Below are 15,642 nucleotides of genomic sequence, written 5' to 3'. Positions count from 1 at the left end.
ACTATAAAAGGATCAAAGCGCCATAAGGGTAAATATCTAGCCACGAGGGATATCATATGGGTGAAAATGCCGCGAGGGCAAACATCAGACCAACAGGGTCATAGTAAAAGACCAAAGCAGTGCATCTGACCGAGAGGGTCACGATGAATGGTTTTAAGGTCAAACGATGTAAATTCGACCATTTGGACGTAGTTTTGCTCCAGTGAGTCAGGGGATGTAAATCCAGTCAATTGGTTGCAGTCTGCACTACAAAGGTTAAGAAATGTAAATCCGGCTAGTTGGACGCAGTTTTCGCTCCAGTGAGTCAAGTGATGTAAATCCGGCCAGCTGGATGCATTTTTCACTCTAGTGAGTCAAGCGATGTAAATCCGGCCAGTCGGCTGCAGTTTTCGCTACAAGAGTCAGGCTATGTAAATTCGGCCAGTTGGACGTAGTTTTCGCTCCAGTGAGTCAGGCGATGTAAATTCGGTCAATTAGTTACAGTCTTCACTACAAAGGTCAAGCGATGTAAATCTAGCAAGTTGGATGCAGTTTTCGCTCCAGTGAGTCAAGAGATGTAAATTCGGCCAGTCGGCTGCAGTTTTCGCTACAAGAGTCAGGCAATGTAAATCAGGTCAATTGGTTGTTGTATTAGCTACAAAGGTCAAGTGATGTAAATCCAGATAGTTGGGTGTAGTTTTTGCTCCACTGAGTCAGGCGATGTAAATCCGGTCTGTTGGTTGCACTCTTCGCTACAAAGGTGAAGCAATGTAAATCCGGCCACTTAGGTGCAGCTTTCGCTCCAGTGAGTCTGGCGATGTAAATCTGGTCAATTGGTTGCAGTCTTCACTACAAGGTCAAGCGATGTAAATTCGGCCAGTTGAGTGCAGTTTTCGCTCTAGTGAGTCAGACGATGTAAATCCGGTTAATTGGTTGCAGTCTTTGCTACAAAGTTCAAGCGATGTAAATCCGGCCAGTTGGGTGCAGTTTTCACTCCAGTGAGTCTGGCGATGTAAATCTGATCAATTGGTTGTAGTTTTCGCTACAAAGGTCAAGCTATGTAAATCCGTCCAATTGGTTGCAGTTTTCGCCCCAGTATATATTAAAGTGATGTCAGATGGCCACAGTATTCATTTCAATGTCAATTACAATGTTTATGGAAGCAAATTGGCAGCCACCAAACAAAGAAGCAGGTTGATTCAATCAGATCCAAAAACATGCGGAGCAAACGTGGAACTTTTTCTTACGCAGCCGGTCGAGATAGGGTGCCCATGAGAGTCAAGCTCTCCGGCCAAGACTTGGAAGATCACTCCACCCCATGCTCAGTCACACAAAGTGTTTATTTGCTCATTTGCTTTCTTTAAATTTTCCCGCAACCGGTCGTGTACACACTGGCACACACACAAAGGAATTCCCGCATAAGGGATACCCTTTTCCTCCTATCGAGTCGAACTACAAGTAACTTGATTCCCAAGACTAGGGATATGTAGGCGGACTTAATACCAGAGAGTTAGTCACACTCACACCGATCACTCCGGACTTCCCAGTTTTGATAACCATGAAATCTGAAACTTGCTTAAATATGTATTTAAAAGTATAAATTAAGTCGAACTATAAGTGGCCTGAATTCTCATGTAGCCTGAGATATGTAGGAAACCCAGAAACCAGGGTCCGGCCACATATTTGAAAATTCCCATAAAAATGAGAGGTAGTATGAGTTGAGTCACTTGAAAATTAGGGTTAGTCAAATTTCGTTGATCAGGGATGGCTTTGCCATCCTTGAACACCGAAGGGGCAGTTGTTGACACCTAATTTTTGACCTCGCATAATTTATTTCAATTACCCAAAGTCCTTGGATATTAAACAGAGTGAAATATGTACTATCTCTGCAAGGCAAATTTTTTTTATAAATTATGTAGATAATATTTTGCCATTTTATTTGGAAAAATGATCTCTGTAATATTATGAATCATTTAGAAATTAATTGGCATATTTTTTAATTAATATGGAACATTTTCTAAATTCAATCAAGAAGAGAACTGGAAACAATTATTTGTTTAATTGTTAAAATTACCAGAAAATCAATTAGCAAGCGCATTCACTCCGTTTAACTCAAATAATCTGATTAATTAAATAAATTAATCATTTTACCCCCCAATTCTAAAATTAACCATAATTAATTGAGTGTTAAATTGTGGTTAAAATTCATAAATTTATTGCTATATGGCTAATTATCACGACCCAATTCGTGGATCGTGATGGCACCTACATTGTCCCCCCAGGTAGGTGAACCATTCCCAACTCATTTTAATCACTCATTAAAATTATGCAGAAATAAACAATGATTTAGTTAACAGATTCAAATCACATTCATAACAAGTGCGGAAATAACAATAACCCCAAAATCTGGTCTGGACTAGTACAAGAGCTACTACCAAGAAGATACAAGTCTGATAAGAAAATAGAAATCTCAAAATATCAATACTGTCTCATGAATACAAAGTAGACAACCAAATGCAATGGAAGAGTCTCCGGGTCGCAAATCTAGCCAAAGCTCACCCTCGAATCTTTGTCAAGTAGACTTGAATCACTCTTGATGATAGGATTAGAAGGGTTTATCGCTTACTTAGCATTCTATTGCTAGACTTTTACTGTCCCAAGGCATTCGGGGATGTTTTGAGTCTCGAGTGAAGGCTTAACTTCATAGTGTTGGGGTTGACCTGGTCAACACCAGGTTAAAATGATCTCTTTTGGAAATTCTGAGGTCACGAGTGAGTCCGTAACGTGGTTTCCAATCAAAATGCATATATAGTTTGTGTTCGGGAGATTTCGGATGAGTTTCGGGGGCTAAAACGAAATTTTGAACTTGGCAGAAAATTGGGCACCCGTTGCATCAAAGGGTGCACCCGCTGCAGCGAACCACTAGGCAGAAAAGTTTGTTTTTAAGTGCAAATTTCAAGTCTTTCCCCACAAAACCCCAAAAACACTTTCCTAGAAAGTGAGAGGCTATTTTCCTAAGGCTAGGGTGAAGTTCTTCCTTGAAGGTAAGTGCAAACCCTTATGTGATTCATTATCTTTCCTTTTTCAAATCCCATTACAAGCTTAAGCTCCATTAATGGAGGATGAAAGATTAGAACCCAAGAATTGATGAAACTTTCAATAGTTGAAGGGTTGGGGATATAACAATGGAAAAGCATTGACAAGTACCTTGGGGTAAGATTCTAACCTAGTATTCATCATTTATTGTTGATTATCATCATCTCATAGTCGTCCTACACACTAATTGTTGAGAACGAATGGGTTAAGAACCCAGAGCTAAAAATAAAAAAGATGAAATTGGATATCTTGTGATGAATAAAATTCCATGAAATTAAGAATGAAGATTAACTAGATGATGGGTAACATAATTGTCCACTAAGTTTTTCGTATTACCCTCATGAACCCGAATTCACATTGTAGGGGTATTTTGGGTATTTTTCTGAAAGTACACCAATATGGGTATTGTTAGATTCGTATTATGACGTAGAATTCATAGTTGATAGGCGTTAATCATTTCAAGGCTCTCCAAAGAGAAAGGCAAGGCTAAGGTTTGACGATTCGAGACTGTTGTTCGGCAATTCCAAGTAGGTTACGGCTTACTTTAGTTAGACTTTGATTAGTGAAATGTATATATTGTGTAATTGACGGGAGAAAGCATGACTAGGTCTTCAGACAAGATGTATGGTTGGATATTATCTAGGTTGGTATGACTTTTGACTATGTGGGCTTGTCGTCGTTATTTACGCATTGTGAAGGTGTAGTTGTATTCATACTATGGTGATTCGGGATGGAGTTCGATTAGGATGGTTGCTATTGATGGTGGCTTGTTGTCCTATTATTGTGATTAGAATTGTTACCTGAATTTTTGTGTTGTGATATGCGTCGTACTCCATTCTCGCTTATTGTGACAAATATCATCGGAGAAAGGAAGGATAATGAGTTTAGACCTGAATCGTGCTATATACTTATGGTAGTACTTAGATGGAAACTTGACGTATGACTTACTGTTGATGATGATATAGAGCATGGCATACATTCTCATTGCATACGTATATAAATATTGAGTTATGACTTGGTGTTGATGATGATATACGATAGAATGGAACTCCTTGGTGAAACAAGACTTAGTTGTGAGGTCTACTCATTATATGTGGAAGTAAAGGGGGACAGACTCTTTGTGTTGACTGAAATGGTTTATATGATTCATTCCATGGTTGAGCTGACTTATCGGAAGTCTTGGTATGGCTTATGGAATTATGACTTCTTGTACTTTCATTGTTATTTGAGTGCATTGATTTACCATGTTTACACCCATTTTTGCATTCATTCACTCTTACATGATAGAAATGGTTCGGAAACGATTAATGACCAAACACCCCTATACTCATATCTAGATAACATTACATACTATGGGCCCACAAGTAACTCAACCTATGCTACGCTGCTCATGGAAGGATAACATCAAAGACTATGCATATGTTTATATATATCTACTGATGATAACAATGCAAGCCAACTAGGCTGCCACATGACCTGTACACAAAAGAATAAGAGCCGACAAGGTTGCGTCACATGTCAGCTATACATAACTGTCTACAGACCTCTACCAGAATAAAAGATGTAGAAAGGACGGGACAAGGCCCCGTCATACCATGTATATGTCTATATCTCAAAAGTAGCATACCAAAATAAACTGCTGCTCCGGATCAAGTGGAGCACACTGACCATCGCTGGATGAATGCCCCACTGAGCAGGATCTCCTGTCTGTCTACCTGTACCTGTGGGCATGAACACAGCCCCCGAACAATAGGGGAGCCAGTACAGACTATGTACTGAGTATGTAAAGCATAAGAGGACATATACATAAGAATCATGGAGGGAATCTGAAACTCATAAACAAAATGACTGTCTGAATGCATGTGTATGATTGAAGATACTGTATAATATGCATGCTCTTATTTTTAAAAATCATATAATAGTGCCGAGGAACGTACGACCCAATTCATATCTCATCTAATCCCGCGTTCGGGCATCCCGCATTCGGGACGATAATCATCTCACGCCGCCCACTAGTGGTGCTGCCCGACTATATAGACACGGTGTAATTAGACCTCATTATCTATATAACGCATGAAAATATATATATATATATATATATATATATATATATATATATATATATATATATATATATATATAATGCATGAAACCTCATGAAGGATATACCCTAGATAACAGAGATTGCTAAGAGTCATGAACATGAATATAAGGAATCAAGAATACGATGAATCCTGTACCATCTAAGAGTAGAGTCTTTGGAACTAGCTCGCTTACTCGTTCGTTCAGACAATAAAGATCATGCCAAAAGAATGAAAGGGACAGCCTTAACATACCTTGAAGCGTATCTACTCATCCAACACCTACTTCTTGAACTCGTAAGTCTACAACCAAGATAACACAGGCCACAATTAGACCCTTTATAACACTTCCATCTAATTCAAGTGAAAAGGGGGACTTACCGAGGTCCGGACAACATCCCATTCATAACTCACTAATTCCTCAATCTTCCAATTTAACTAAAATATCAACAGCAATACTAACAACCACCATATCAGTACTTACATATCAAAATATAATCAACTATACTCCAAATCATCCCTCAAAATAACCCTCAAGTCCAACTATACTCATATTCAACTTACAACTTTCATAACTATAATTTCCCTTTACTTAAAACCACTAAAACTCTTAATAACAACTCCAACACAAGGACAAGAATCATAAACATAGCTTCAAGGAACTAGGATACCAAGAATCAAGCTCTAAGTCCGATTCCCAAGCTCATCAACTTCAAAGAAACCCTAGGAGCAACTTTCCCTTTACAAGCTCGGGTTTACGGGGCTCGGATCTTGCTAAATCTTCACTATGATGTTATGAAGTATTGAGTGGAATATTCTAGGCCTTTCTCAGATTTTGGAAGTGAAACTAATGAAAATAAAACGTGAGGGTCAACTATATATAAATAAAATTAGAAAGTACTAGAGGTGCGGTTTGATGTGAGGGTCGATAGCCCGTCGACTTGCTCTATCGATCAACCATCAGAGAATCAGATACGGTGGCATGTTGATGGCATGCATTGACGCCACTATCGACGTCAAAAGGGACTGGTTTTCTACCAGTTCCTTGAGTTTATTCCGCTGCGACGATTCAATTTATTTAGCTTTAATCCTATCGTATTGCAAAGAACATATGTTCATACTTTGGTACTCACGAGGTAAAGCACTTAATGCCTCAAAAACTCAGGCAGGAATCTCCACACTAAGCGTATAAACCACTCATAAGTCAAGGACCGCTTGCGACAAAAACGAGAGGTGTAACAGGTCATGGGCTATAAAAATTTCGGCAGAGACTCCCCTGTAAATATGCCAATCCATCCTGTGCACAGCAACCCAAAATAATGCCACACAGGGCCACATGCTAAAATATACAACACCATGGCCTCACACGACCAATCACAATAACTATAGATGAAATCAATACCTGGAGAAGATGATGCCTCAAACTGAGCCTCCTGAGATGACGGAAATAAGTACGGGTATTTAGCCTTCATTTCCTCTTCAGCTTCCCAAGTCATTTCTCTAACATTATTGTTTCTCCATAGAACTTTAACGGAAGCCACATCCTTAGTTCACAATCAACGAATTTGTCTATCCAATATAGCCACAGGAATCTCTTCGTATGATAATTGTTCGGTCACCTGGATATCATCTACTGGCACAATTCTCGAAGTATCTCCTATACATTTACGAAGCATGGATAAATGGAATACTGGGTGTACAGACACCAACTCTGAGGGCAATTCCAGCTCATAGGCTAACTTACCCACAGTACGAGTGATTCTATATAGCCCGATGTATCAAGGGCTCAACTTACCCTTCTTGCCAAATCTCATCACTCCCTTCATAAGTAAGATCTTCAAGAAGAGCCAATCGTCTACCTCGAATTCTAGCTTGCGTCGCCGGTTATCTACATAGGACTTTTGTCGACTTTGCGCCGTTAGTAATCTCTCTTGAATTAATTTCACCTTGTCAATTGCTCGCTATATTAAGTCTGGGCCTGCTAACTGATTTCCCCCAACATCAAACCATCCTATAGGTGATCTACAACTCCACCCCCATAATGCTTCATAAGGAGCCATCTGAATACTAGAATGATAACTGTTATTATATGCAAATTCAATGAGAGGAAAATGATCATCCCAACTTCCTTAGAAGTCAATCACGCAGGCTCTTAGCATGTCCTCAAGTGTCTATATAGTATGTTTCACTTGTCCATCTGTCTGTGGATGAAATACAGTACTAAGGCTCACCTGAGTCCCCAATCCATTCTGAAAAGACTTCCAGAAATTAGCTGTGAACTGCGCCCCTCTATCTGAAATAATGGTTGTAGGAATACCATGAAGTCGGAAAATCTCCTTAAGATAAAGCTTCGCATAATCTTCAGCTGAATAAGTAGTTCTGATAGGCAAGGAAATAGGCTGACTTTGTAAGCCTATCAACTATGACCCATATCGAATCATACTTCCATGGAGTACGGGGCAAACCTGTAATAAAATCCATATTGATTACCTCCCATTTCCATGTTGGAATCTCCATAGCCTACAATAAACCTCTAGGCTTCTGGTGCACTATCTTGACTTGCTGGCAATTCGGACACTGAGCGACAAATTTTGCTATGTCTCTTTTCATTCCATCCCGCCAATAAACTTCCTTGAGATCATGATACATCTTTGTTGTGCCAGGGTGGAGAGAAAACTGAGAATAATGAGCTTCTCCCATAACCTGTTGACGAAGTCTTGCAACATTAGGAACACATAATCTACTTCGATACTTGAGTACTCCATCTCCTGTAATCACAAAGGGTGTCTTTTCTTTCTAAGGAGTCGTATCTCGGTAATGGGCTAGAACAGGATCTTCGTACCGACGTTCCTTTATCTCCGCTACTAAAAATGACATTGTTGTATCCTGGATCGTAATTCCTGCATCACCTGAATCTAACAGCCGAACTCCAAGGTTGGCTAGTTGACGAACTTCGCGAACTATCTCCCTTTTCTCTGGCTGTACATATGATAGACTACCCATAGAATTATGACTAAGAGCATCAGCCACTACATTAGCCTTCTCATGATGGTACAGAATATCCACGTCGTAATCTTTCAGCAACTCTACCTATTGCCTTTTGTTATACCCCATTTTAAACCGGGTTGAAGCGGAGTATAACATTTTGGTGATTCCTAATGTTTTATTTAAGGAGTCGCCACCTAATTAATTTAACGGTGAATTAGGACACCTAGAGGCTAACTAAGGCAAAGTTAAAACTAAACCTCAATTAATAGTCTGCTTAACCAGTATGATTCTAGGTAAGGGCTCTATATTATCCTAAAGGGAAGGGGTTAGGCATCCTATAGAATCCGTTAACTTACGGTTATCCGACCAAACTTAGGTTAATTAGTATAGACTAAACGCAAACATAATATTAAGAAAATAATTTGTAAATTATTGCTAAGGTTTTAAAAGAAGAAAAAAAAAGATGTAATAATGCTATTTAAAATGATACTTATAGATATTGCTGGGGCTTTAAATGAGAAATATTAGCTAGAACAAGACTGATAGAAAATATGATAATTTACATAGAAAGGAGATTTCAAAGGCCGTTTAGCAAAAGAAGATTTGAAATGCTAAATAACACTTAAAGATATGTTGATATGATTTTAAATACTAATACTATTTTTTAAATAAAACTTGCAAAAGATAGTTTGCATATGAGTAATAATTTTTAATAGAAGACTTAGCAAATTAAACTTTGAATAAAATAGTGTGATATGAATATGACTATGTAGAAAAATCTAGACTATTTTTTATAAATGGGAAGCAAAAGGAAGTGAGTTTTCTTTCTCTTTTAATTATCTTTTATTGACTATGCTTAATGCATGATTGATTCAAACTTGGAGATTTATTTATGAATATACTAGAGTTTATATTTGAGTATTAACAATGCTTTGAAATGTCTATGATAGTAAAATATGATTCCCTTTAGTTGAAATATATAGTCATGCCATTTTGCAAATCTATTATTCCCAATAAAAATAAATATTAGACATTATAAATAATTTTAACATAAAAAAAGAGAATAAAACTTATGGAGTTAATTTTTAGTCTTCCTAACTACCCACTATTAAAACTAAACCTAATAATTTCACTAAGGTTTATCTAAATTAAGAAAATAAAACAAAATAAAGAGTTAGTCATGCAATACAAATTAAATGCACAAAAATAAAATAGAAGGGGCAAATAAGTTAAATGGGCTCAGCCCATTTAGGACTGCTGGACCAAGCTGCTGTTGGGCTTCAGCCCAGAAATTTCAGTGCATTGCTGTGGGCTGTCGCTGTTATATGGACCTCAGCCCATAATTTTTGTATATGCTTGCTGCGGACAGGAGAAGGCTGGACAGAGAGAGGAGTCGTGTTGGGCTTTTAGCCCAACACCGAATACGGAGGGAAAACAAGTCCCGCGGACTCGTGTTCGATGATCATGCATAAACGAAAGAAAAGGATTAGTATCTAATCGACAAAGATGTAAAAAATATAAATTCAACAGGTCGGCTATGAAAAGAATAAAAATTCAAAACAGATGAGCGTATATTCTGTGTATATCTAATGTATTTCAACGAAAGTATACCAGCAATATACACACGTATATACGATTCAAGCACGACAAATTACGATCTAAGCGAGTTAATACTCAGACTAGGCTGAGATGAGTAAATGGTTTAACATGTAAAAGACTTCAATAGCTAGTTCTGGTATGTTAGAGGTCATGAAAAATGCCAAAGTTCAAGTAATGCAAATTGAGAGAACTGTCAATATTGAAAGGACAGCATACAAGATTCAAGCAACTAAGTTGTATAAGTGTGAGGCTCAGCAAGGAAGTTGAGGAGTTACAGGTTATGCAGAGTCTTGAATGAATGGTTACAGGTGCAGAAATGCAACAACACAGGGCATAAATGATCACAAAACACACAGCACATACACTGCAGTTATGGGAAACCAACAGGACCTTAAGACTTTCAATAGTGGTTAGATAGAAAGGTCCAGTTTAAGACAATAAATTTTAATTTTAGATGGCATATATAAATGTAGTTGAGAGGGTGAGACAGTTCAAACACATGAAGGACCTCAGGAGCCCTTCTCAAGTAAGAAATCATAGTCTCAGATAGGTTCAGACTCAAGCAATGAAGAACAAGTAACACTCCAGTTACTTGGACATACACAGTTACACAAGTTGAGTCTATGCAGTGTAAGTTCACACAAGGGGGTATCCGGGGACTTGTCAGAGTTTCTTTTAGATTATGAAGCCAGGTGAATCACAACAACATATAGACAGAGAATACAAGCAAGTTCCAAATAGTTCTACAAATAGCTAAGCCAAGTGATTCAGAGACAACATGTGTGATTTAAAACAAATCTATGGGACAGTGTAATGCAATCAGTGCAGGATCACCATTTTGGTTCATGATAAACATTTCATTCACAACTATAAAGAAGGCATAAATTGACATAATTCATAAGCACATTTTAGGCTAAGGTGAGATTTAGATGTAGGGATGCAAAAGCAAGCATGAGGCAATGACAACATGGTAAATGGAGGTGTCTAGTATCCCTTTAAGTAAGCAAAAACAGTTTCAAGGAATGCAAAAGCAAGCATCCGATAAGTCCAAGAAACTGAAAGTTCACTATTAAATGAAATCAAACTTAAACCAAAGAGTCATCTGCCATTGGAATAAATTGACCAGAATTTCAGAGATCAAAAGAGAGTCATTATTGGCGATGTCAAACTAAAGCAACACACAGTTTCATTTCCAAAAAATTCAATAAACGGTTACTTGACAAGGCATGATTCTGGAAATTGAGATGCGTTTAGTTCTAAAATGCAGTGAATGTCATTTGAGAAACAAGGGGATTTAGAGAAAAACCAAGTAATAACACATAGAGGAGATGGCCAAAGAAGCAAACAATTATGGACCAGGTCCAACTTAACACTAATATGATGTACCAACTAATAATCCCAAGCCCGCATAAATGATATACCCTGTATATACTTTAATATACAAATTCTTGTATATCGAAGGTATACTTGAAATTATATACATCCAGTATATTTGGGCATATCTCCTATATACTCAAACAGAAAATCAACATTTCAACCTCAAATAAAGACATGCTTGTATAGTAAATCATGATTAATATATTGGCAGAACATTTTCAACACATTCGTGGGCAGCCAAACAGCAGATTTGACTAACAACTGAATATAACCAATTTTAACACATGCAATCCCAGTTTAAACTATCGAACAACAAAATTATACTAACAAACTTCAACATGCCAAATCAAAACCTGACGACACTTATTTTTTAACTAATACTGGAACCGAAACAAATACATGTCGACATAGGAAGCTAACTCATGCAAACATCACCACGAAAATAAAATGAATTTCGAAGAAAAGGGGAAAATTGCTGACCTTTTGCGAGTGCAGCGAAATGGGGTGCGGAGGTTTCAGATCTATGCCCAAACACTACGAATCTTGCATGCGCTCAGATTTGAAATGGTAACAGAGTTTGAAAGAGCATAAAAAGATTTCGTATTTTCGAATGAATATCAAGAAACGTTAAGGTTTTTGTTTTTAAAAGAAGAATGATATTTCTTAGGGGATTTTAGGGGGGTTTCAAACTTTAATCTTTGGGGGTTTCCTCAATCCAAAAAAAAAACCATCAGGTTCTAGGGGGTTTTCACCAATCCAAAAACCATCTATTTCCTGGGGTAATCTCATGAATCCAAATCCCTCTTTTCGATTCCACTCCACCACTATTTATCGGGATATTCTAGGTTTTTTGTGTTGAAGAGAGAGAGAGAGAGAGGAGCAGGGGGGACAGACGGAGGTGGAATGACAGTGAGCATGGGGGACAGGCATGGTGGAGGCGACAGTGGCGTGGAAGAGGAAAGGAGAGGAGAAAGAGAAATGGGGGTGGCGGCTTGCAGAAAAAATGAAAAATGAACAAGGAAGGGTTCCTTGTTAAACGAAAGGCGGGTCGGGTATTATTTTAAGTTGGGCTGGTCCGGGTTTAAATGGGTAATGGGCTGGGCAATTAAAATATGGATTGGGCATTAAAATGGACTGGTAAAAATAAAATGTGGACTGGTTCTGAATTGGTCCGAAAATAGTATGATTGATTGGGCTACTACATTTAAATAAAAAACCTATTTAAATAACTTGTGTTAAAATATTACTTAATATAAAATATGTAATTATTAGTGTTCAGATAAAAAATGGCGTTGTAATGGCCATGCAATAATATGTCGAAAATCCTCAGTAAATAAACACTATTATCTAATCATGCAAAGATAAATGCGATGCGTGTGCGTAAGCTGGCAAAAATGCCGAAATGATAAAATTGTGAATTATAAAAATAATAATAATAGGTAACTGCAATAGAATAATAAAACGTGGGTATTGATAAAAGGCTAGTAAATATATATATTTTTTAATTTTTTTAAAAATATTAGAAGCGTAAATAGGTATTTCGGAGGAGAGGCGGGACAAAATTGGGTGTCAACACCTTTTACGTAAATTCAAGTCCTTCTGCTTAAAAATATACTGGAGGCTCTTATGATCAATATAGATATCAATATGAACACCGTATAGATAATGCCTCCAAGATTTCAGGGCATGAATCACCGCAGCTAACTCTAGATCATGAATTGGATAATTCGTCTCGTGCTGCTTCAGCTGTCTAGAAGCATAAGCAACAACCTTGCCATGCTGCATTAACACACAGCCCAAACCAATACCTGAAGCATCACAATAAATCACATTACCCTCTATTCCTTCTGGAAGAGTCAAGATGGGTGCCGAGGTCAACTTGTCCTTCAACATCTGGAAACTCCGCTCACATGTATCCGTCCACTGGAACTTAACTGACTTCTGAGTCAACTTGGTCAATGGGGTCGAAAGAGAAGAAAATCCTTCCCCAAACCTTCTATAATATCCAGCTAGGCCTAAGAAGCTACGTATCTCCGTTAGTGTCGTGGCCTTGGCCAATTCTTCACAGCTTCAATTTTTTGAGTGTCCACTCTAATGCCTTCACTTGAAATAATGTGACCCAGAAAAGCCACGGAGTTCAACCAGAATTCACACTTGGAAAACTTCGCATATAATTCTCTATCTCAAATAATTTTAAGCACTGCACGTAGATGATCTGCATGGTTGGTCCCTGTCGGTGAATAAACCAGAATATCATCTATAAACATGATCATGAACAAATCCAGGAAGGGTCTGAATACGCGGTTCATCAAGTCGATGAATACAGCTGGAGCATTAGTTAACCCAAATGACATGACACGGAACTCATAATTTCCATATCTAGTCCTGAATGCCATCTTTGGAATATCTTCCTCCTTTACCCTAACCTGATGATATCCCGACCTCAAATGTATCTTCGAGAAATATTTGGCACCTTGCAACTGATCAAATAAATCATCAATTCTCGGGAGCGGATACTTATTCTTTACAATCTCTTTGTTCAGTTGTCGATAGTCAATACACATTCGCAAAGAACCATCCTTCTTTCTTACAAATAATACTGACGCTCCCCACGATGATGTGCTAGGCCTAATAAAAGCCTTTCTCGAGTAAATCCCGCAATTGCTTCTTCAATTCTTTCAATTCGGTAGGTGTCATTCTATAAGGAGGAATAGATATTGGCTGGGTATCTGGAAATAGATCAATAGTAAAATCAATCTCCTGTTCTGGCGGAATTCCTGGAAGCTTATCTAGAAATACCTTTGGAAACTCATTGACCACAGGGACAGACTGAAGGATCGGTGAATCTGCTTGCACATCCTGAACTTGAACTAGGTGATAAATATACCCTTTTCTGATCATCTTCCTTGCCTTAAGGTAGGAAATAAACCTGCTCCTCGGCGAAGCAGCATCTCCCTTCCACTCTAAGACTGGCTCGTCGGAAAACTGGAATTCAATTATCTTTGTTCTACAATCAACATTAGCATAACAAGAGGCAAACCAATCTATGCCCATAATAACATCAAAATCAATCATGTCTGCTAAGGTATGGTGGTTACAAACTACCACTACACAGCCTTGATATTCTCGCCTAGCTATAACTGGATCACCAACCGGCGTAGACACCTCAAACAGCTTAATCGATTCAGGCTCTATCCCAAAATTGCCAGCAACAAAAGCAGTAACATTTGATAAAGTGGAACCTGGATCAATTAGTGCGTATACGTCATGGGAAGAGACTGATAATATACATGTAACCATACCAAGAGACGAATCACGATCCTATCTACCGGCTAATGCATAAACACGGTGCTGAGGCCCATTCGAGCTAGAGGCTCCACTCCTTCCTCTACCACGTCCCACTGATGACTGAGGAACTTGCCCGGCAGGGCGTACTGAAGAAGAACCAGCTATGGACCCGGTGGGCTAAACAATGCCCACACCACCCCGTGACGGACACTCTCTCATCACGTGGCATGGCTGGCCACAAGCATAACAAGCATCCGATCCAATTCGACATTGCTCGGAATGTAATCTACAACACTGCGCACACCGCGGTATAGGTGGCCTCATCCGGCCTGACTCGGGTCTATACTGAAAACCTGATGCTCTGGAACTCTGGCCTACTCATGACTAAGAAGACCGATCAAATCTAGGACCTCGAAATCACGGAGGTGCACTCCATGCTAAATGAAATGGATACCGGGAATGTTGCTGTCTCCGTCTTCCTCTGAACTCACCAGCAATATCTAAGGACCTATCCCTCTTACCATGGCCTCAGTCACCCTCACACTCTATTCCCCGTTGATGCTTATGATCTTCTAGATTCTGGGTGTATGCCTGTATGCAGGAAATATCCATACCCGGCTGTAACGCTGTCTTGCACTCATCAATCAAATGTAGCCCTAGACCCGCCACGAAGCGATGAACTCTGTCCTCCATCTCAGCCACCATAGCTGGGGCATATCTAGCCAAGGAGTCAAAGTGTACACAACACTCCTGAATAGTCATATTGCCCTGCTCAATACGCAAGAACCTATCTGCTCGGGCCCATCTGATTTTCGGTGGTAAATAATGATGAATAAAAGCATTTGAAAACTCTCGCCAAACGGCTGAAGGAGCATTCTCTCCCCTAGATAGCTTTCTTGCCTGATACCACTGTACTGAAATATCACGGAGCCTATAAGATGTCAGCTCCACTGACTCGACCTCATCGGCATGCATAACCCTCAAAGTCCGCTGCATACTATCAATAAAGTCCTGAGGATCCATATTTTGCTTCAACACAGAAAACCCTGGAGGGTCTAACCCAAGAAAAGTCTTAACCCTCGCACATCCCGCTCGGTCTGCCTCACTAGCACAAACTCCCTGACGCTGCACCTGAGCGGCTACCAATCTGGTTAACACCTGTATAGCCTCCCGCATATATTGGCCCGGTGCATCTGGCTGAGGAACTGGGGCAGGTGCTGGAGGCAGTGTATGT

This window comes from Lycium barbarum, chromosome 11, assembly GCF_019175385.1.
Source record: "Lycium barbarum isolate Lr01 chromosome 11, ASM1917538v2, whole genome shotgun sequence".
NCBI lineage: Eukaryota > Viridiplantae > Streptophyta > Magnoliopsida > Solanales > Solanaceae > Lycium > Lycium barbarum.
Note: the sequence above shows the minus strand (reverse complement) of the source record.